This window comes from Garra rufa, chromosome 5, assembly GCF_049309525.1.
Source record: "Garra rufa chromosome 5, GarRuf1.0, whole genome shotgun sequence".
Lineage (NCBI taxonomy): Eukaryota > Metazoa > Chordata > Actinopteri > Cypriniformes > Cyprinidae > Garra > Garra rufa.
The window spans coordinates 24,520,915-24,545,469 of NC_133365.1; the positions used below are offsets into that span (position 1 = coordinate 24,520,915).

The 24,555-nt window shown below is 34.1% G+C and overlaps 2 long non-coding RNA genes across 4 annotated transcripts; both read left to right on the top strand.

Moving 5' to 3' along the window:
* The first annotated feature begins 12,606 nt into the window (after positions 1 to 12,606).
* LOC141334428 (uncharacterized) lies at positions 12,607 to 15,976 on the top strand. Of its 2 annotated transcripts, XR_012355563.1 has the most exons (6): positions 12,607 to 12,693; positions 12,929 to 13,274; positions 13,494 to 13,523; positions 13,992 to 14,162; positions 15,150 to 15,851; positions 15,897 to 15,976. It is a non-coding gene; the product is annotated as an uncharacterized lncRNA (long non-coding RNA). The 2 variants fall into 2 exon arrangements; XR_012355562.1 differs by having other exon boundaries at positions 15,150 to 15,976.
* A 4,642-nt stretch (positions 15,977 to 20,618) lies between these two features.
* Positions 20,619 to 24,032, top strand: LOC141334423 (uncharacterized). Of its 2 annotated transcripts, XR_012355555.1 has the most exons (6): positions 20,619 to 20,705; positions 20,985 to 21,330; positions 21,550 to 21,579; positions 22,048 to 22,218; positions 23,206 to 23,907; positions 23,953 to 24,032. It is a non-coding gene; the product is annotated as an uncharacterized lncRNA (long non-coding RNA). The 2 variants fall into 2 exon arrangements; XR_012355554.1 differs by having other exon boundaries at positions 23,206 to 24,032.
* The last annotated feature ends 523 nt before the right edge of the window (positions 24,033 to 24,555 follow it).

A 24,555-nucleotide genomic window follows, 5' to 3' on the forward strand; every position in this document is an offset into this window, starting at 1 on the left:
GGCGTTTCTTCAACTAGGTGCACTTTTAGCCTTGAGAATTTGAAGAAAAAAAAATTTGTTCAAAAGTCACATAACAGTCTCATAAGTTTAAATAATTTGTCTAGTTTTAAGGTCTGTAAGAGGACAAACTTAGATTACAAGAGAAATAGTTAATATTTTACTTTTTATTTTTGACCTGCAATGAACAAATGTGCATCTCAATATACAGCTGTTATTTAAAAAATAGAATAACTTTGGTTTTTATATTAAGTAGAGCATGGTTCATAAATTGTGGATAATTTTTTTAATGTGCGATAAGAACCTTTTAAATATTTTTTTAAAAATGTGTGTGTGGTGGAAATGACATGGTGGTGGTGGAAATGACAGCGTATTGTGGAAATGACAAGAAATTAAGGTAAATATAGAAAAGCTTTGTCCCTATGCTGGAACATGACTGTTTCTGGATTGAAACATTTGCAGATCATGCAAATCTATTTTCACAATCCATATAAATTGTACTTTGTAACCATAAATGTCATTTCCACCATAGAGGGCAGTGTGGTGGAAATGACTGTGGTGGAAATGACATTTCTATAGTTTTTTGTGAAAAAATGGAAGATAGCTTCACTGACTGGCTTTGAATTATTACTTAGCATTTTGTGTATGTAAAATACTCTTATTTAACTTAAAATTTTTAGCTTTTTAATAACACCCTTGATTGTACAGTATGTGGTGGAAATGACGTAGAATAAATATATTCACTGATCAAGCAATATTTATTTTGATTTTTCTTCATTTGTTGTTGATGAAAATTTAAATTCCCTCCATGTCCAACATGTGCTCTGATGTCCCTGAACATTTCCATTGAAACCACCTAAAAAATCTTTCACACAAACTTTTTAAAGATACATTACAGTGCTGTGGTGGAAATGACACCAATACTGTGCGACAGCTATATTTTGTATAAAAAGAAATATTGATAGAGGTCTCACATTAAACACTATAATGGATTTTAATTATTTTACTAGTGCTTAATTCAGGTACATTAATAGTTACCAGATAAGTCATATTTTTAAACTCTATTTTCATTGTTGAAGTTTAAAAGTCTGGGTGTGCGACAAGGAGAAAACAGTGATTTTGACACCTATAAGAAGGTTGAAAAGTATGAAAAAATCATAATAGAAAGGTAGTGAATTTTTTTTTAGGTTGGTTTTATTGTTAGCTTGACAAATAAAGAGGAATTTGTCCAAAATTGTATGTATTTTTAAAAATATGACCAAAGTACATAAAAGTGCCCATAGTCTAAGAATCACCCTTAAATGCTTTTAAAAGAGGCTTAGTGATGTAGTTCGCAGACCGAGAGCTCGGAGCCTTGACTCTCATGTCAGTACAACAGAAAACACTGGCTGAAGGCAGCTCTCTCCGTTTTAAATAAAACTACTTGCAAACACCTGAGTTTAGCTCTTGGTGTGTTCTAAGGGGTTGACGGAATGAAATCGCTGGAACATTTAAATTTTAAAAGGCCGTATTTATTTTCATTTTCCGCTCCACACCTTCAGTGGAGTGGAATGCCTTAAACGGGGCATTATTTTTCGTACGTGACCTGTGGTTAGAGGCATTGTTGCTTGTTAGTAAGACATATGGCATAATAAATTATGTTCTTTGGCATAATTTGCAAGCTAACATGCACTACAAGTCATATCTTATATTTAACCTAAATATAAATGATTTTAATCTGTATTTTTGTGCGTCCTCTATTAAATCACCCTTTATGAGTAGTGCGCATGCGCACAAATGCCTAAGGGAACTTTCGGAGTATGACGTAAGAGGGAACCTGTGCTAAATCAAACAGAAAATACAGCGAAATGACAGGGAACAACAAATATTAAATGAGTGATTATATGTTCAATACAGTTGCATTTTTTGAGAACTCTAATCAGTTAAATAGCATAAGTTATTAGTTGGTGAGGTCTTTAACAACAGCCGTACTTTGTTGAACTAACGTGGTTCAAACGATGAGACCATATGAAACAGTCTTTACTAGCTTATTCGTTTCCACAAAAATGCAGCACAAATAAGCAAGCATTTTAACATTTTAAATACACTAATCTACGATTATTGTTCAATCGCTGGAGTGTTTTTTTTTTTTTTTTTTTTTTTAATGCCTTTAAAATATGTAGTTTTGTGAACACGGACGAAGAAACGCCAGCCCCGAAGCTCATCCGTAAACCACATAAAACAGCTCATATGCGCTTAGCTCTTTAAAATGATAATCTGTTTACATTGTGTACAGTCGCTGGACTGTTTTTATTTAAATGCTTTTAAAAGAGGCTTAGTGATGTAGTTCGCAGACCGAGAGCTCGGAGCCTTGACTCTCATGTCAGTACAACAGAAAACACTGGCTGAAGGCAGCTCTCTCCGTTTTAAATAAAACTACTTGCAAACACCTGAGTTTAGCTCTTGGTGTGTTCTAAGGGGTTGACGGAATGAAATCGCTGGAACATTTAAATTTTAAAAGGCCGTATTTATTTTCATTTTCCGCTCCACACCTTCAGTGGAGTGGAATGCCTTAAACGGGGCATTATTTTTCGTACGTGACCTGTGGTTAGAGGCATTGTTGCTTGTTAGTAAGACATATGGCATAATAAATTATGTTCTTGGGGCATAATTTGCAAGCTAACATGCACTACAAGTCATATCTTATATTTAACCTAAATATAAATGATTTTAATCTGTATTTTTGTGCGTCCTCTATTAAATCACCCTTTATGAGTAGTGCGCATGCGCACAAATGCCTAAGGGAACTTTCGGAGTATGACGTAAGAGGGAACCTGTGCTAAATCAAACAGAAAATACAGCGAAATGACAGGGAACAAAAATATAAAATGAGTGATTATATGTTCAATACAGTTGCATTTTTTTGAGAACTCTAATCAGTTAAATAGCATAAATTATTAGTTGGTGAGGTCTTTAACAACAGCCGTACTTTGTTGAACTAACGTGGTTCAAACGATGAGACCATATGAAACAGTCTTTACTAGCTTATTCGTTTCCACAAAAATGCAGTACAAATAAGCAAGCATTTTAACGTTTTAAATACACTAATCTACTATTATTGTTCAATCGCTGGAGTGTTTTTTTTTTTTTAATGCCTTTAAAATATGTAGTTTTGTGAACACGGACGAAGAAACGCCAGCCCCGAAGCTCATCCGTAAACCACATAAAACAGCTCATATGCGCTTAGCTCTTTAAAATGATAATCTGTTTACATTGTGTACAGTCGCTGGACTGTTTTTATTTAAATGCTTTTAAAAGAGGCTTAGTGATGTAGTTCGCAGACCGAGAGCTCGGAGCCTTGACTCTCATGTCAGTACAACAGAAAACACTGGCTGAAGGCAGCTCTCTCCGTTTTAAATAAAACTACTTGCAAACACCTGAGTTTAGCTCTTGGTGTGTTCTAAGGGGTTGACGGAATGAAATCGCTGGAACATTTAAATTTTAAAAGGCCGTATTTATTTTCATTTTCCGCTCCACACCTTCAGTGGAGTGGAATGCCTTAAACGGGGCATTATTTTTCGTACGTGACCTGTGGTTAGAGGCATTGTTGCTTGTTAGTAAGACATATGGCATAATAAATTATGTTCTTGGGCATAATTTGCAAGCTAACATGCACTACAAGTCATATCTTATATTTAACCTAAATATAAATGATTTTAATCTGTATTTTTGTGCGTCCTCTATTAAATCACCCTTTATGAGTAGTGCGCATGCGCACAAATGCCTAAGGGAACTTTCGGAGTATGACGTAAGAGGGAACCTGTGCTAAATCAAACAGAAAATACAGCGAAATGACAGGGAACAAAAAATATTAAATGAGTGATTATATGTTCAATACAGTTGCATTTTTTTGAGAACTCTAATCAGTTAAATAGCATAAGTTATTAGTTGGTGAGGTCTTTAACAGCAGCCGTACTTTGTTGAACTAACGTGGTTCAAACGATGAGACCATATGAAACAGTCTTTACTAGCTTATTCGTTTCCACAAAAATGCAGTACAAATAAGCAAGCATTTTAACGTTTTAAATACACTAATCTACTATTATTGTTCAATCGCTGGAGTGTTTTTTTTTTTTTAATGCCTTTAAAATATGTAGTTTTGTGAACACGGACGAAGAAACGCCAGCCCCGAAGCTCATCCGTAAACCACATAAAACAGCTCATATGCGCTTAGCTCTTTAAAATGATAATCTGTTTACATTGTGTACAGTCGCTGGACTGTTTTTATTTAAATGCTTTTAAAAGAGGCTTAGTGATGTAGTTCGCAGACCGAGAGCTCGGAGCCTTGACTCTCATGTCAGTACAACAGAAAACACTGGCTGAAGGCAGCTCTCTCCGTTTTAAATAAAACTACTTGCAAACACCTGAGTTTAGCTCTTGGTGTGTTCTAAGGGGTTGACGGAATGAAATCGCTGGAACATTTAAATTTTAAAAGGCCGTATTTATTTTCATTTTCCGATCCACACCTTCAGTGGAGTGGAATGCCTTAAACGGGGCATTATTTTTCGTACGTGACCTGTGGTTAGAGGCATTGTTGCTTGTTAGTAAGACATATGGCATAATAAATTATGTTCTTGGGCATAATTTGCAAGCTAACATGCACTACAAGTCATATCTTATATTTAACCTAAATATAAATGATTTTAATCTGTATTTTTGTGCGTCCTCTATTAAATCACCCTTTATGAGTAGTGCGCATGCGCACAAATGCCTAAGGGAACTTTCGGAGTATGACGTAAGAGGGAACATGTGCTAAATCAAACAGAAAATACAGCGAAATGACAGGGAACAAAAAATATTAAATGAGTGATTATATGTTCAATACAGTTGCATTTTTTGAGAACTCTAATCAGTTAAATAGCATAAGTTATTAGTTGGTGAGGTCTTTAACAACAGCCGTACTTTGTTGAACTAACGTGGTTCAAACGATGAGACCATATGAAACAGTCTTTACTAGCTTATTCGTTTCCACAAAAATGCAGCACAAATAAGCAAGCATTTTAACATTTTAAATACACTAATCTACGATTATTGTTCAATCGCTGGAGTGTTTTTTTTTTTTTTTTTTTTTTTTTTTTTAATGCCTTTAAAATATGTAGTTTTGTGAACACGGACGAAGAAACGCCAGCCCCGAAGCTCATCCGTAAGCCACATAAAACAGCTCATATGCGCTTAGCTCTTTAAAATGATAATCTGTTTACATTGTGTACAGTCGCTGGACTGTTTTTATTTAAATGCTTTTAAAAGAGGCTTAGTGATGTAGTTCGCAGACCGAGAGCTCGGAGCCTTGACTCTCATGTCAGTACAACAGAAAACACTGGCTGAAGGCAGCTCTCTCCGTTTTAAATAAAACTACTTGCAAACACCTGAGTTTAGCTCTTGGTGTGTTCTAAGGGGTTGACGGAATGAAATCGCTGGAACATTTAAATTTTAAAAGGTCGTATTTATTTTCATTTTCCGCTCCACACCTTCAGTGGAGTGGAATGCCTTAAACGGGGCATTATTTTTCGTACGTGACCTGTGGTTAGAGGCATTGTTGCTTGTTAGTAAGACATATGGCATAATAAATTATGTTCTTGGGGCATAATTTGCAAGCTAACATGCACTACAAGTCATATCTTATATTTAACCTAAATATAAATGATTTTAATCTGTATTTTTGTGCGTCCTCTATTAAATCACCCTTTATGAGTAGTGCGCATGCGCACAAATGCCTAAGGGAACTTTCGGAGTATGACGTAAGAGGGAACCTGTGCTAAATCAAACAGAAAATACAGCGAAATGACAGGGAACAAAAATATAAAATGAGTGATTATATGTTCAATACAGTTGCATTTTTTTGAGAACTCTAATCAGTTAAATAGCATAAATTATTAGTTGGTGAGGTCTTTAACAACAGCCGTACTTTGTTGAACTAACGTGGTTCAAACGATGAGACCATATGAAACAGTCTTTACTAGCTTATTCGTTTCCACAAAAATGCAGTACAAATAAGCAAGCATTTTAACGTTTTAAATACACTAATCTACTATTATTGTTCAATCGCTGGAGTGTTTTTTTTTTTTTTTTAATGCCTTTAAAATATGTAGTTTTGTGAACACGGACGAAGAAACGCCAGCCCCGAAGCTCATCCGTAAACCACATAAAACAGCTCATATGCGCTTAGCTCTTTAAAATGATAATCTGTTTACATTGTGTACAGTCGCTGGACTGTTTTTATTTAAATGCTTTTAAAAGAGGCTTAGTGATGTAGTTCGCAGACCGAGAGCTCGGAGCCTTGACTCTCATGTCAGTACAACAGAAAACACTGGCTGAAGGCAGCTCTCTCCGTTTTAAATAAAACTACTTGCAAACACCTGAGTTTAGCTCTTGGTGTGTTCTAAGGGGTTGACGGAATGAAATCGCTGGAACATTTAAATTTTAAAAGGCCGTATTTATTTTCGTTTTCCGCTCCACACCTTCAGTGGAGTGGAATGCCTTAAACGGGGCATTATTTTTCGTACTTGACCTGTGGTTAGAGGCATTGTTGCTTGTTAGTAAGACATATGGCATAATAAATTATGTTCTTGGGGCATAATTTGCAAGCTAACATGCACTACAAGTCATATCTTATATTTAACCTAAATATAAATGATTTTAATCTGTATTTTTGTGCGTCCTCTATTAAATCACCCTTTATGAGTAGTGCGCATGCGCACAAATGCCTAAGGGAACTTTCGGAGTATGACGTAAGAGGGAACCTGTGCTAAATCAAACAGAAAATACAGCGAAATGACAGGGAACAAAAAATATTAAATGAGTGATTATATGTTCAATACAGTTGCATTTTTTGAGAACCCTAATCAGTTAAATAGCATAAGTTATTAGTTGGTGAGGTCTTTAACAACAGCCGTACTTTGTTGAACTAACGTGGTTCAAACGATGAGACCATATGAAACAGTCTTTACTAGCTTATTCGTTTCCACAAAAATGCAGCACAAATAAGCAAGCATTTTAACATTTTAAATACACTAATCTACGATTATTGTTCAATCGCTGGAGTGTTTTTTTTTTTTTTTTTTTTTTTTTAATGCCTCTAAAATATGTAGTTTTTTGAACACGGACGAAGAAACGCCAGCCCCGAAGCTCATCCGTAAACCACATAAAACAGCTCATATGCGCTTAGCTCTTTAAAATGATAATCTGTTTACATTGTGTACAGTCGCTGGACTGTTTTTATTTAAATGCTTTTAAAAGAGGCTTAGTGATGTAGTTCGCAGACCGAGAGCTCGGAGCCTTGACTCTCATGTCAGTACAACAGAAAACACTGGCTGAAGGCAGCTCTCTCCGTTTTAAATAAAACTACTTGCAAACACCTGAGTTTAGCTCTTGGTGTGTTCTAAGGGGTTGACGGAATGAAATCGCTGGAACATTTAAATTTTAAAAGGCCGTATTTATTTTCATTTTCCGTTCCACACCTTCAGTGGAGTGGAATGCCTTAAACGGGGCATTATTTTTCGTACGTGACCTGTGGTTAGAGGCATTGTTGCTTGTTAGTAAGACATATGGCATAATAAATTATGTTCTTGGGGCATAATTTGCAAGCTAACATGCACTACAAGTCATATCTTATATTTAACCTAAATATAAATGATTTTAATCTGTATTTTTGTGCGTCCTCTATTAAATCACCCTTTATGAGTAGTGCGCATGCGCACAAATGCCTAAGGGAACTTTCGGAGTATGACGTAAGAGGGAACCTGTGCTAAATCAAACAGAAAATACAGCGAAATGACAGGGAACAAAAAATATTAAATGAGTGATTATATGTTCAATACAGTTGCATTTTTTGAGAACCCTAATCAGTTAAATAGCATAAGTTATTAGTTGGTGAGGTCTTTAACAACAGCCGTACTTTGTTGAACTAACGTGGTTCAAACGATGAGACCATATGAAACAGTCTTTACTAGCTTATTCGTTTCCCCTTGTCAAAAAATCCTATTGGAATTTCAGTTTATCCTATAGGATCTTAGTGGATTCTTAGAATCCTATTGGACTTTACAATTTATTTTAATGGAATTTTACTTTGTCCTGTAGAATTTTATTGGATTCTTAGAATCCTATTGGACATTCTGATTAATTCTAATGGAATTTCACTTTGTCCTGTAGAATTTTATTGGATTCTTAGAATCCTATTGGACATTCTGATTCATTCTAATGGAATTTCACTTTGTCCTGTAGGATTTTATTTGGTTCTCAGAATCCTATTGGATATTACAATTCATTTTAATGGGATTTCAGTTTGTCCTGTAGGATTTTATTGGATTCTTAGAATCCTTTAGGACACTCTGAACTATTCTAATGGAATTTCACTTTGTCCTGTAGGATTTTATTTGATTCTTAAAATCCTATTGGTACTTTTTGTTTTAATGGAATTTCACTTTGTCCTGTAGGAATTTATTTGATTCTTAGAATCCCATTGGACATCACGATTTATTGTAATTGAGTTTCACTTTGTCCTGTAGGATTTTACTTGATTTTTTAGAATCTTATTGGACAGTATTTTATTTAATGGGATTTCACTTTGTCCTGTAGAATCTTTTATTGATTCATATAATCTTATTGGTTATTGTCATTTTTAAATGAAATATCACTTTGTCCTGTATGATCTTATTTATTTATTTATTTTTTGTTGATTAATTACTTTTAAATTTTACTTTTTTAGAGTAACACTGCATGTTTGTGTGCACCTGTAACCCACAATAAATTGCAGCCTATATGAATACACACAAATATAAACACATAATATGTATTGAAATTCATAATATTAAAGAATTCACAGAAACACGAACATCTATATATGGTGCGGCCCCTTTAAGGAATCCGAACGTAGCGCGCCTGCAACTGTAGCGCGCAATGCCGCGCATCATTTTAAAATAACGGTCAAAGAGGAAAAGCAGCAAGTGATTAGCGGTGTTTAACTTGTTTAAATTTGATTTCAAAGACGCCAAAAATGATGAAATAGTAACATTTATCTGGTCTGCATCCTAAACCAACAAATTTGGGTGGTCTTGGTGAGTTGTTGAACTGGTGTTTGATTGTATCGGCTGATTAGCACAGGAGTCTGCAGTTAACGTTACGTGTCAAAAGCTATGAATCTGTATAACTGGTATTATAAACGATAGTCATAACGTTATATGTTTATGGTACTAATTTTCATTGTATAAAACATTGGAGTAGTGACTATTCTGCCACCATTTGTAGCTGTTTTAATTAATATTGTGTTTTACGGCTTTGTGTAGCGTATACTTTAAGTGCAAATAGCGCACGTTGTTGGCAGAAGCTACTGGTGTGTGATTAGGCTAGTGAACACTATAAAAGACAGCAGTCTTAATTTCTCCCTTTTCAAATGTTTTAATAAAAATGAAGGAAACAATGTTGTGATGTCTATTTGCTTTGTCTTGAGAACAACAATGTTATTTTTCTTGTGAAGAAAAAAATAGATCAGTGGTTACTAACGTTACAGAAAAAAGACATTTAGATTTAGGATTTAATTATTTTAGATTTAATCCTAACTATTATTAACTAATCATCCAGCCCAGGTGAATTTGCTAAATTAAACTACTACTAATTTAGACTGTGCTTTGTTTCTTTTGTTTGGTTATGTTATTTATTTATTTATTTATTGTCACAGTAAAGTGTTATTTTTCATTCCAACTTCTGGTGTCCTCTAATTTTTATATCTACCTCCCTCACTCAAGTCTAGACCTGGTCCAGTGAAGTATTTGCATTGAAGGACAGTGCTACATACTGTGTGTGTGTGTGTGTGTGTGTGTGTGTGTGTGTGTGAGAGAGAGAGAGAGAGAGAGAGAGAGAGAGAGAGAGAGTGTATGTGTTTGCACTAAGGCTGTGTGCTGCACAAATCAGCTCACAATGTTGTTTACAATGTTAGTGAACAAGGTGATGTAAACAGCAAACTGCAAGCACTATTTGATAGTAAAACAAAAACAGTGAAAAGTGCACTTCTAGATTACAAAAAGAACAGGCATCCAATCTGATCCCATAAAAATCCCATAGAAACCATCCTACTGAATATTTATGTCTTGACAAAAAATCCTAAAGGATTCAAATAAGAATTTTGTACAGGATTCTTTTTGGAATTTCTATCATATTTTGGAACCATTCCTATACGATTTCAATAGGAATATTCTTGTAAAATAAATATTCTGTAGGATCATTCTTAAAGGATTTTTTTATGGGATCAAATTGGATGCTTGTTCATGTCTTTATGGGAACTTTTTCTTAATCTAAATGTGCTCTTTTCCACTTCTTGTTTTGCTAACAGATAGTACTTGCAGTTTGTGGTTTACATTGCCTTGATGTAGACGTTGTTCATTGTCTGTTGCTTATCAAAAAATCCTAAAGGATTCTGATAAACTTGTACAGGATTGTTATTGGACTTTCTATCATATTTTGGAACCATTTCTATAGGATTTGATATGAATAGTCTTAAAACAGGATCCCCTTTAAATCCTGTAGAAACTATCCTACAGGATATGTATGTCTTGTCCTATAAGAAAATCCTATAAGACAATTCCTAATGGAATCCTTTAGGAACGGTTCCAAAATATGATGTAGAAGATTCCTAGTGGAATCCTTTAGGATTTGTAGAGGATTCCTATTTGAATGTATATTAAGGTGAGTTAAAGTAAACTGCAAGACACTAAACTAATATAAACAATAAAAAAGTGTACCTTTTAGGATTCTTCAAAATTTTTGAAAGATGCTTTAAAAGAAAACCCATTAAAATCCCATAGAAATTATCCTACAGGATATTTATGGCTTGTATAAGAAAATCCTATTAGACAATTCCTAATGGAATCCTTTAGGAACGGTTCCAAAATATGATAGAAATTCTAACTGGAATCCTATAGAGAATTCCTATTGAAATCCTATAGGATTTTTTGACAAGGGTCCACAAAAATGCAGCACAAATAAGCAAGCATTTTAACATTTTAAATACACTAATCTACGATTATTGTTCAATCGCTGGAGTGTTTTTTTTTTTTTTTTAATGCCTTTAAAATATGTAGTTTTGTGAACACGGACGAAGAAACGCCAGCCCCGAAGCTCATCCGTAAACCACATAAAACAGCTCATATGCGCTTAGCTCTTTAAAATGATAATCTGTTTACATTGTGTACAGTCGCTGGACTGTTTTTATTTAAATGCTTTTAAAAGAGGCTTAGTGATGTAGTTCGCAGACCGAGAGCTCGGAGCCTTGACTCTCATGTCAGTACAACAGAAAACACTGGCTGAAGGCAGCTCTCTCCGTTTTAAATAAAACTACTTGCAAACACCTGAGTTTAGCTCTTGGTGTGTTCTAAGGGGTTGACGGAATGAAATCGCTGGAACATTTAAATTTTAAAAGGCCGTATTTATTTTCATTTTCCGCTCCACACCTTCAGTGGAGTGGAATGCCTTAAACGGGGCATTATTTTTCGTACGTGACCTGTGGTTAGAGGCATTGTTGCTTGTTAGTAAGACATATGGCATAATAAATTATGTTCTTTGGCATAATTTGCAAGCTAACATGCACTACAAGTCATATCTTATATTTAACCTAAATATAAATGATTTTAATCTGTATTTTTGTGCGTCCTCTATTAAATCACCCTTTATGAGTAGTGCGCATGCGCACAAATGCCTAAGGGAACTTTCGGAGTATGACGTAAGAGGGAACCTGTGCTAAATCAAACAGAAAATACAGCGAAATGACAGGGAACAAAAAATATTAAATGAGTGATTATATGTTCAATACAGTTGCATTTTTTGAGAACCCTAATCAGTTAAATAGCATAAGTTATTAGTTGGTGAGGTCTTTAACAACAGCCGTACTTTGTTGAACTAACGTGGTTCAAACGATGAGACCATATGAAACAGTCTTTACTAGCTTATTCGTTTCCACAAAAATGCAGCACAAATAAGCAAGCATTTTAACATTTTAAATACACTAATCTACGATTATTGTTCAATCGCTGGAGTGTTTTTTTTTTTTTTTTTTTTTTTTTTTAATGCCTCTAAAATATGTAGTTTTGTGAACACGGACGAAGAAACGCCAGCCCCGAAGCTCATCCGTAAACCACATAAAACAGCTCATATGCGCTTAGCTCTTTAAAATGATAATCTGTTTACATTGTGTACAGTCGCTGGACTGTTTTTATTTAAATGCTTTTAAAAGAGGCTTAGTGATGTAGTTCGCAGACCGAGAGCTCGGAGCCTTGACTCTCATGTCAGTACAACAGAAAACACTGGCTGAAGGCAGCTCTCTCCGTTTTAAATAAAACTACTTGCAAACACCTCACTGTAACAAATTGCTGTATTTTTTACAGCAAAATTATACAGAAACTTACTGTTTTGCCAATTTACAATTTATTGCTGTAATTTGCAATGCATTATGGGTTATACAGGGTTTTACAAGTGTTAACTGTATATTTCACTGTTAGCTGTAATTTATTTACATGTAGGAGGTGCTTTGACTGTATTTTAAATATTTTTACAAGAATTTACTGTGCTGTGGCATTATGGGATTGCGCGGGCGGATATGTTGTTTTGAAATCTGGTGACGTTAGACTGAAGCACAACGACAACATGAAGATAAACGGCAATCGATTTTTGGTAAGTTTAATTAAATTTACTTCCATAAGTATTAATTATTTATTTTAATGTTAAGTAATTCATATCTATCTATCTATCTATCTATCTATCTATCTATCTATCTATCTATCTATCTATCTATCTATCTATCTATCTAAACGTTAAAAGTTTTATCAAGATATCGCTCTAAAGGTTATATTTAGCTTTTGTAAAGGGATGTGTAACGTTAGTTAACTTTATTTATCTGTTGCTTCAGGCGAGGAAGAGAAATGCGGTGCGCGCCATTTCAGAAAGCAGACTAAACTAAGGTAAATCTTTATCGTCATGTTAATGTTGATATATACTGCAGTTTGTTAGCTTTATTTGCCTTTGCTTTCTAGTGAACATGTAGTTTGGCAGGCATAGCATTGCTATCGAAGTGCGTGTGAAACGAAACTAACGTTATATGAGGTGCATTTGTCTTTGTTGATAGAAAAACATTAATATTACCATCGCTGGAAGAGTTCTCTTGAAACGTGAAGTTTATTTTGTAAAGGAATGTGTTGTTAACTTTTTTCTTTCTCTTTTTTTCACGTTTTTCACGTGCGATCCGGAGCTAAAAGGTAAAAACATAATGTCATGCCGTCTTAATGAATACTGCTTTTTGTAACTGATTCTTCTTCATCGATCTAACTTAAGTGCGAGACTAAACTAACGTTACATGAAGTGCTCAGTTGTCTTTGCTTTTGAAAAATGTAAATATTAACCTCGTTGGATGAGTATGAGATGTGTCGTCGTAATATGTGTCGTTAACTTCCTTTATTTTTTTATATTTTTGTCAGGCAAGCCGAAACACCAAGGAGATAATAAAGGTAAAAACATAATGTCATGACGTTGATGAATGCTTTTTGTTACCGATTTATTTGCCTTACTCTCGATAGAGTATTTTTGAAATTATTGCATATAAATAGACACAGAATATAGACTGAAATGCTGGTTTATTGAGAACGTGTAATGCCAGTATTTTTAGAGTCAAAACCAAACGTAATGTAAGTTAAACAGTTTTGCTTCAAACGATATAAGCAATTAATCTGTCGAAATAACAAGCTAAAAAGTTGTCATATAACCTACTTGTACATAAAGCTTGAACCTAAATCTAAATGAGAAATGTATCACTGTAATTTCTGTCAATATGAGAGCAATACCAGAGTAACTGCTCTTTCACCTGTGGAGTTGGCTACCTGACTGTTCCCATGCTTTTACAAAATTTTCAGCATTCAAGTCTCATCTATATAGAGACCATAAGACTTATAACATGTTGCCTGTATTTATTTATTTAGGTGAAATTCTCACTGCAACTCAGTGGATGCTGAGTATTGAGGGCCAAGTGGTCGTGAATCCACACCCCAACTTTGTGCCTGGATTTGCTGCTTTGTTTGCATCATACTACATCTTCAATCTGGTGTACCAGCATGAGGCATCCTGCATCCAAAACACAAGTTTATCCAGAGGTAAAAACAAAAAAATACTTAACTATGCATGTGTATTTATATTACTTAAATATAAAGGTTTTGTTCACCCAAAAATGAAATTTCAGTCATTAATCACTCTCCCTCATGTCATTCAAAAGCCATAAGACCTTTGTTCATCTTTGGAACACAAATCATTTTTTAAAAGAAATCCAAGATGTTTTTTCCCAGAAAGGTAGTGAATACATCAGTGGTTCAATCATAACATCATGACGCGATAAGAATACTTTTTGTATGAAAATAAAACAAAAACAACAACTTTATTCAACATTTCGGCATCGAGTATCCCTTTAATTTAATAAAGTGACAAGAATACTTTTGTGCACCAAAAACACACTCCAGAGACTGAAAGAAATTGTTGAATAAAGTAAATTTTATTTATTTATTGTGCACAAATGTATTCTCATTGCTTCATAAAATTAAGGTTGAACCACTGGATTCGCATGTTTAATGATTCAGACCTGCCAACCTGTACACATTTTGCATAGCGGCTACGCATTTTGACTTCAAAGTATGCTGGTACGATTTGTCACTCTAAACTATGCAAAAACCTGTTGACCCCTTTGTGCTTAATGTTAATTTAATATTAACAATTGGTGTAAAATATATTATAAATACATATTAATTAAAATGTTGTACAATTCAAATTCAAATTAAATTATTCTGAATTCAGTTATTCCCAGTTCCCAATCCAGTGAAACAAAATACTTTATGGCTTCAATTTTTTCCTCCATAATGTGGAAGTCATTGAGAACCAAGGCTGTTTGGTTTACTCATTCTTTGCTATTCTTTTATTATAGTAGAAGAAATACATTTATTCAGGTTTGACAAAACTTGACATCATTTCTTTTTTGGATGAATTATTCCTCTGTAATGCATTACTATAGTTCATCAAATGCTTTTGAACTATTAAACAAGTTTTAATAAATTCTGCACATGCTTATGTTTGTCTGTCTGATGTTTGTGCAGATGTTTTGTTGGAATCAACCCACACTCCGGCACCAAGACGGGCACATCAAAGGTTGGAGCAAAAAAAAGGTGGGAAGGTCTCCGAGAAGAGGAACAACACAGTCAATCCTCATGTGTGTTCTCATCTCAGAAGGCTAATGGACTTTGAGTGGTTAAGCATGTAAGTTTACAAATGTATCAAAACTACAACTACAGGAGAAGCCATCTATAAAATAACAATTGCTTTCAGATTTGTTCTTTGGTCATGCTAAAAAATAAAATAAAAAAAACTGGTCAACTTACAAAAAATGTTAAAGAATGTTAAAATGTTTTAAAAAATGGCTAAATGTTTGTTTGAGTATTCTAGGTTTAATGAATCAGCAGTCAGTGCCATTCTGTTTTTTGAGCCTAAAGGGATTGCCATCATTTACTCACCTTCAGTTGTTCCAAAATTCTGAGTTTCTTTCTTGTTTTAAGATATTTTAAAATGTTGGTAACAGTAGCCATTGACTGTCATATTTTGCCCTATTATGGAAGTCAATGGCTTACTTGTCTGGTTATAAACTTCATTAAAATATAATCTTTTGTATTCAACACAAGAAAGAAACTAATAGTTTTGGAACAATTTAAGGGAGAGTAAATAATGACCATTTTTATTTTTAGGCAAACAGTCCCTTTAACTTTTATTTAACTATTGCTTTATGCTTTAATCTTGAGTTGTTTGTAGTTGTATTGTAACAGCTGATTTTTTTATAATTTTTTCTGTAGTTAAAAAAGTAAAATTGTTACTAGTGACAGTGCTGAAGTGTTGTCAGGTGTCAGCTTTAATAAACAATTTTCTTACAACAGCTTTGAATTTGAGTGATTATTTTTTTTAATCTTTGTTTTAATGCATTCACGTCAGTATAATGGTAAAGAGCACAGTACAGTTCACAGTTAAAATAGTTATTTACAGGAATTTCATTGTAAAAAATATTACAGCTACATCTTGGCTTTTGCTGAATTCACAGGATTTTATTGGCAACTTTTGTTGCCAGGTACATACTGTAATTTACCGTAATTACAAAAAAAACCTGTAATGCCTTTTTACAAGTTTAATTTTATAATCCTGTAAAAAACACAAAAAATTACTGTATTCTGCAAACATCAATTTATTGTAAATTGCTAAGCAGTATTATACTGTAATCCATTTTACAGCAATTAGCGGCTATTTTACAGGATTTTATTGGCAACTTTTTTGCCAGTAAATTATTGTAAATTCTACAGTATATTTTTTACAGTGCTGAGTTTAGCTCTTGGTGTGTTCTAAGGGGTTGACGGAATGAAATCGCTGGAACATTTAAATTTTAAAAGGCCGTATTTATTTTCATTTTCCGCTCCACACCTTCAGTGGAGTGGAATGCCTTAAACGGGGCATTATTTTTCGTACTTGACCTGTGGTTAGAGGCATTGTTGCTTGTTAGTAAGACATATGGCATAATAAATTATGTTCTTGGGGCATAATTTGCAAGCTAACATGCACTACAAGTCATATCTTATATTTAACCTAAATATAAATGATTTTAATCTGTATTTTTGTGCGTCCTCTATTAAATCACCCTTTATGAGTAGTGCGCATGCGCACAAATGCCTAAGGGAACTTTCGGAGTATGACGTAAGAGGGAACCTGTGCTAAATCAAACAGAAAATACAGCGAAATGACAGGGAACAAAAAATATTAAATGAGTGATTATATGTTCAATACAGTTGCATTTTTTGAGAACCCTAATCAGTTAAATAGCATAAGTTATTAGTTGGTGAGGTCTTTAACAACAGCCGTACTTTGTTGAACTAACGTGGTTCAAACGATGAGACCATATGAAACAGTCTTTACTAGCTTATTCGTTTCCACAAAAATGCAGCACAAATAAGCAAGCATTTTAACATTTTAAATACACTAATCTACGATTATTGTTCAATCGCTGGAGTGTTTTTTTTTTTTTTTTTTTAATGCCTTTAAAATATGTAGTTTTGTGAACACGGACGAAGAAACGCCAGCCCCGAAGCTCATCCGTAAACCACATAAAACAGCTCATATGCGCTTAGCTCTTTAAAATGATAATCTGTTTACATTGTGTACAGTCGCTGGACTGTTTTTATTTAAATGCTTTTAAAAGAGGCTTAGTGATGTAGTTCGCAGACCGAGAGCTCGGAGCCTTGACTCTCATGTCAGTACAACAGAAAACACTGGCTGAAGGCAGCTCTCTCCGTTTTAAATAAAACTACTTGCAAACACCTGAGTTTAGCTCTTGGTGTGTTCTAAGGGGTTGACGGAATGAAATCGCTGGAACATTTAAATTTTAAAAGGCCGTATTTATTTTCATTTTCCGCTCCACACCTTCAGTGGAGTGGAATGCCTTAAACGGGGCATTATTTTTCGTACTTGACCTGTGGTTAGAGGCATTGTTGCTTGTTAGTAAGACATATGGCATAATAAATTATGTTCTTGGGGCATAATTTGCAAGCTAACATGCACTACAAGTCATATCTTATATTTAACCTAAATATAAATGATTTTAATCTGTATTTTTGTGCGTCCTCTATTAAATCACCCTTTATGAGTAGTGCGCATGCGCACAAATGCCTAAGGGAACTTTCGGAGTATGACGTAAGAGGGAACCTGTGCTAAATCAAACAGAAAATACAGCGAAATGACAGGGAACAAAAAATATTAAATGAGTGATTATATGTTCAATACAGTTGCATTTTTTGAGAACCCTAATCAGTTAAATAGCATAAGTTATTAGTTGGTGAGGTCTTTAACAACAGCCGTACTTTGTTGAACTAACGTGGTTCAAACGATGAGACCATATGAAACAGTCTTTACTAGCTTATTCGTTTCCACAAAAATGCAGCACAAATAAGCAAGCATTTTAACATTTTAAATACACTAATCTACGATTATTGTTCAATCGCTGGAGTGTTTTTTTTTTTTTTTTTAATGCCTTTAAAATATGTAGTTTTGTGAACACGGACGAAGAAACGCCAGCCCCGAAGCTCATCCGTAAACCACATAAAACAGCTCATATGCGCTTAGCTCTTTAAAATGATAATCTGTTTACATTGTGTACAGTCGCTGGACTGTTTTTATTTAAATGCTTTTAAAAGAGGCTTAGTGATGTAGTTCGCAGACCGAGAGCTCGGAGCCTTGACTCTCATGTCAGTACAACAGAAAACACTGGCTGAAGGCAGCTCTCTCCGTTTTAAATAAAACTACTTGCAAACACCTGAGTTTAGCTCTTGGTGTGTTCTAAGGGGTTGACGGAATGAAATCGCTGGAACATTTAAATTTTAAAAGGCCGTATTTATTTTCATTTTCCGCTCCACACCTTCAGTGGAGTGGAATGCCTTAAACGGGGCATTATTTTTCGTACTTGACCTGTGGTTAGAGGCATTGTTGCTTGTTAGTAAGACATATGGCATAATAAATTATGTTCTTGGGGCATAATTTGCAAGCTAACATGCACTACAAGTCATATCTTATATTTAACCTAAATATAAATGATTTTAATCTGTATTTTTGTGCGTCCTCTATTAAATCACCCTTTATGAGTAGTGCGCATGCGCACAAATGCCTAAGGGAACTTTCGGAGTATGACGTAAGAGGGAACCTGTGCTAAATCAAACAGAAAATACAGCGAAATGACAGGGAACAAAAAATATTAAATGAGTGATTATATGTTCAATACAGTTGCATTTTTTGAGAACCCTAATCAGTTAAATAGCATAAGTTATTAGTTGGTGAGGTCTTTAACAACAGCCGTACTTTGTTGAACTAACGTGGTTCAAACGATGAGACCATATGAAACAGTCTTTACTAGCTTATTCGTTTCCACAAAAATGCAGCACAAATAAGCAAGCATTTTAACATTTTAAATACACTAATCTACGATTATTGTTCAATCGCTGGAGTGTTTTTTTTTTTTTTTTTTTAATGCCTTTAAAATATGTAGTTTTGTGAACACGGACGAAGAAACGCCAGCCCCGAAGCTCATCCGTAAACCACATAAAACAGCTCATATGCGCTTAGCTCTTTAAAATGATAATCTGTTTACATTGTGTACAGTCGCTGGACTGTTTTTATTTAAATGCTTTTAAAAGAGGCTTAGTGATGTAGTTCGCAGACCGAGAGCTCGGAGCCTTGACTCTCATGTCAGTACAACAGAAAACACTGGCTGAAGGCAGCTCTCTCCGTTTTAAATAAAACTACTTGCAAACACCTGAGTTTAGCTCTTGGTGTGTTCTAAGGGGTTGACGGAATGAAATCGCTGGAACATTTAAATTTTAAAAGGCCGTATTTATTTTCATTTTCCGCTCCACACCTTCAGTGGAGTGGAATGCCTTAAACGGGGCATTATTTTTCGTACTTGACCTGTGGTTAGAGGCATTGTTGCTTGTTAGTAAGACATATGGCATAATAAATTATGTTCTTGGGGCATAATTTGCAAGCTAACATGCACTACAAGTCATATCTTATATTTAACCTAAATATAAATGATTTTAATCTGTATTTTTGTGCGTCCTCTATTAAATCACCCTTTATGAGTAGTGCGCATGCGCACAAATGCCTAAGGGAACTTTCGGAGTATGACGTAAGAGGGAACCTGTGCTAAATCAAACAGAAAATACAGCGAAATGACAGGGAACAAAAAATATTAAATGAGTGATTATATGTTCAATACAGTTGCATTTTTTGAGAACCCTAATCAGTTAAATAGCATAAGTTATTAGTTGGTGAGGTCTTTAACAACAGCCGTACTTTGTTGAACTAACGTGGTTCAAACGATGAGACCATATGAAACAGTCTTTACTAGCTTATTCGTTTCCACAAAAATGCAGCACAAATAAGCAAGCATTTTAACATTTTAAATACACTAATCTACGATTATTGTTCAATCGCTGGAGTGTTTTTTTTTTTTTTTTTTTTTTTTTTAATGCCTCTAAAATATGTAGTTTTGTGAACACGGACGAAGAAACGCCAGCCCCGAAGCTCATCCGTAAACCACATAAAACAGCTCATATGCGCTTAGCTCTTTAAAATGATAATCTGTTTACATTGTGTACAGTCGCTGGACTGTTTTTATTTAAATGCTTTTAAAAGAGGCTTAGTGATGTAGTTCGCAGACCGAGAGCTCGGAGCCTTGACTCTCATGTCAGTACAACAGAAAACACTGGCTGAAGGCAGCTCTCTCCGTTTTAAATAAAACTACTTGCAAACACCTCACTGTAACAAATTGCTGTATTTTTTACAGCAAAATTATACAGAAACTTACTGTTTTGCCAATTTACAATTTATTGCTGTAATTTGCAATGCATTATGGGTTATACAGGGTTTTACAAGTGTTAACTGTATATTTCACTGTTAGCTGTAATTTATTTACATGTAGGAGGTGCTTTGACTGTATTTTAAATATTTTTACAAGAATTTACTGTGCTGTGGCATTATGGGATTGCGCGGGCGGATATGTTGTTTTGAAATCTGGTGACGTTAGACTGAAGCACAACGACAACATGAAGATAAACGGCAATCGATTTTTGGTAAGTTTAATTAAATTTACTTCCATAAGTATTAATTATTTATTTTAATGTTAAGTAATTCATATCTATCTATCTATCTATCTATCTATCTATCTATCTATCTATCTATCTATCTATCTATCTATCTATCTATCTATCTATCTATCTATCTATCTATCTATCTATCTATCTATCTATCTAAACGTTAAAAGTTTTATCAAGATATCGCTCTAAAGGTTATATTTAGCTTTTGTAAAGGGATGTGTAACGTTAGTTAACTTTATTTATCTGTTGCTTCAGGCGAGGAAGAGAAATGCGGTGCGCGCCATTTCAGAAAGCAGACTAAACTAAGGTAAATCTTTATCGTCATGTTAATGTTGATATATACTGCAGTTTGTTAGCTTTATTTGCCTTTGCTTTCTAGTGAACATGTAGTTTGGCAGGCATAGCATTGCTATCGAAGTGCGTGTGAAACGAAACTAACGTTATATGAGGTGCATTTGTCTTTGTTGATAGAAAAACATTAATATTACCATCGCTGGAAGAGTTCTCTTGAAACGTGAAGTTTATTTTGTAAAGGAATGTGTTGTTAACTTTTTTCTTTCTCTTTTTTTCACGTTTTTCACGTGCGATCCGGAGCTAAAAGGTAAAAACATAATGTCATGCCGTCTTAATGAATACTGCTTTTTGTAACTGATTCTTCTTCATCGATCTAACTTAAGTGCGAGACTAAACTAACGTTACATGAAGTGCTCAGTTGTCTTTGCTTTTGAAAAATGTAAATATTAACCTCGTTGGATGAGTATGAGATGTGTCGTCGTAATATGTGTCGTTAACTTCCTTTATTTTTTTATATTTTTGTCAGGCAAGCCGAAACACCAAGGAGATAATAAAGGTAAAAACATAATGTCATGACGTTGATGAATGCTTTTTGTTACCGATTTATTTGCCTTACTCTCGATAGAGTATTTTTGAAATTATTGCATATAAATAGACACAGAATATAGACTGAAATGCTGGTTTATTGAGAACGTGTAATGCCAGTATTTTTAGAGTCAAAACCAAACGTAATGTAAGTTAAACAGTTTTGCTTCAAACGATATAAGCAATTAATCTGTCGAAATAACAAGCTAAAAAGTTGTCATATAACCTACTTGTACATAAAGCTTGAACCTAAATCTAAATGAGAAATGTATCACTGTAATTTCTGTCAATATGAGAGCAATACCAGAGTAACTGCTCTTTCACCTGTGGAGTTGGCTACCTGACTGTTCCCATGCTTTTACAAAATTTTCAGCATTCAAGTCTCATCTATATAGAGACCATAAGACTTATAACATGTTGCCTGTATTTATTTATTTAGGTGAAATTCTCACTGCAACTCAGTGGATGCTGAGTATTGAGGGCCAAGTGGTCGTGAATCCACACCCCAACTTTGTGCCTGGATTTGCTGCTTTGTTTGCATCATACTACATCTTCAATCTGGTGTACCAGCATGAGGCATCCTGCATCCAAAACACAAGTTTATCCAGAGGTAAAAACAAAAAAATACTTAACTATGCATGTGTATTTATATTACTTAAATATAAAGGTTTTGTTCACCCAAAAATGAAATTTCAGTCATTAATCACTCTCCCTCATGTCATTCAAAAGCCATAAGACCTTTGTTCATCTTTGGAACACAAATCATTTTTTAAAAGAAATCCAAGATGTTTTTTCCCAGAAAGGTAGTGAATACATCAGTGGTTCAATCATAACATCATGATGCGATAAGAATACTTTTTGTATGAAAATAAAACAAAAACAACAACTTTATTCAACATTTCGGCATCGAGTATCCCTTTAATTTAATAAAGTGACAAGAATACTTTTGTGCACCAAAAACACACTCCAGAGACTGAAAGAAATTGTTGAATAAAGTAAATTTTATTTATTTATTGTGCACAAATGTATTCTCATTGCTTCATAAAATTAAGGTTGAACCACTGGATTCGCATGTTTAATGATTCAGACCTGCCAACCTGTACACATTTTGCATAGCGGCTACGCATTTTGACTTCAAAGTATGCTGGTACGATTTGTCACTCTAAACTATGCAAAAACCTGTTGACCCCTTTGTGCTTAATGTTAATTTAATATTAACAATTGGTGTAAAATATATTATAAATACATATTAATTAAAATGTTGTACAATTCAAATTCAAATTAAATTATTCTGAATTCAGTTATTCCCAGTTCCCAATCCAGTGAAACAAAATACTTTATGGCTTCAATTTTTTCCTCCATAATGTGGAAGTCATTGAGAACCAAGGCTGTTTGGTTTACTCATTCTTTGCTATTCTTTTATTATAGTAGAAGAAATACATTTATTCAGGTTTGACAAAACTTGACATCATTTCTTTTTTGGATGAATTATTCCTCTGTAATGCATTACTATAGTTCATCAAATGCTTTTGAACTATTAAACAAGTTTTAATAAATTCTGCACATGCTTATGTTTGTCTGTCTGATGTTTGTGCAGATGTTTTGTTGGAATCAACCCACACTCCGGCACCAAGACGGGCACATCAAAGGTTGGAGCAAAAAAAAGGTGGGAAGGTCTCCGAGAAGAGGAACAACACAGTCAATCCTCATGTGTGTTCTCATCTCAGAAGGCTAATGGACTTTGAGTGGTTAAGCATGTAAGTTTACAAATGTATCAAAACTACAACTACAGGAGAAGCCATCTATAAAATAACAATTGCTTTCAGATTTGTTCTTTGGTCATGCTAAAAAATAAAATAAAAAAAACTGGTCAACTTACAAAAAATGTTAAAGAATGTTAAAATGTTTTAAAAAATGGCTAAATGTTTGTTTGAGTATTCTAGGTTTAATGAATCAGCAGTCAGTGCCATTCTGTTTTTTGAGCCTAAAGGGATTGCCATCATTTACTCACCTTCAGTTGTTCCAAAATTCTGAGTTTCTTTCTTGTTTTAAGATATTTTAAAATGTTGGTAACAGTAGCCATTGACTGTCATATTTTGCCCTATTATGGAAGTCAATGGCTTACTTGTCTGGTTATAAACTTCATTAAAATATAATCTTTTGTATTCAACACAAGAAAGAAACTAATAGTTTTGGAACAATTTAAGGGAGAGTAAATAATGACCATTTTTATTTTTAGGCAAACAGTCCCTTTAACTTTTATTTAACTATTGCTTTATGCTTTAATCTTGAGTTGTTTGTAGTTGTATTGTAACAGCTGATTTTTTTATAATTTTTTCTGTAGTTAAAAAAGTAAAATTGTTACTAGTGACAGTGCTGAAGTGTTGTCAGGTGTCAGCTTTAATAAACAATTTTCTTACAACAGCTTTGAATTTGAGTGATTATTTTTTTTAATCTTTGTTTTAATGCATTCACGTCAGTATAATGGTAAAGAGCACAGTACAGTTCACAGTTAAAATAGTTATTTACAGGAATTTCATTGTAAAAAATATTACAGCTACATCTTGGCTTTTGCTGAATTCACAGGATTTTATTGGCAACTTTTGTTGCCAGGTACATACTGTAATTTACCGTAATTACAAAAAAAACCTGTAATGCCTTTTTACAAGTTTAATTTTATAATCCTGTAAAAAACACAAAAAATTACTGTATTCTGCAAACATCAATTTATTGTAAATTGCTAAGCAGTATTATACTGTAATCCATTTTACAGCAATTAGCGGCTATTTTACAGGATTTTATTGGCAACTTTTTTGCCAGTAAATTATTGTAAATTCTACAGTATATTTTTTACAGTGCTGAGTTTAGCTCTTGGTGTGTTCTAAGGGGTTGACGGAATGAAATCGCTGGAACATTTAAATTTTAAAAGGCCGTATTTATTTTCATT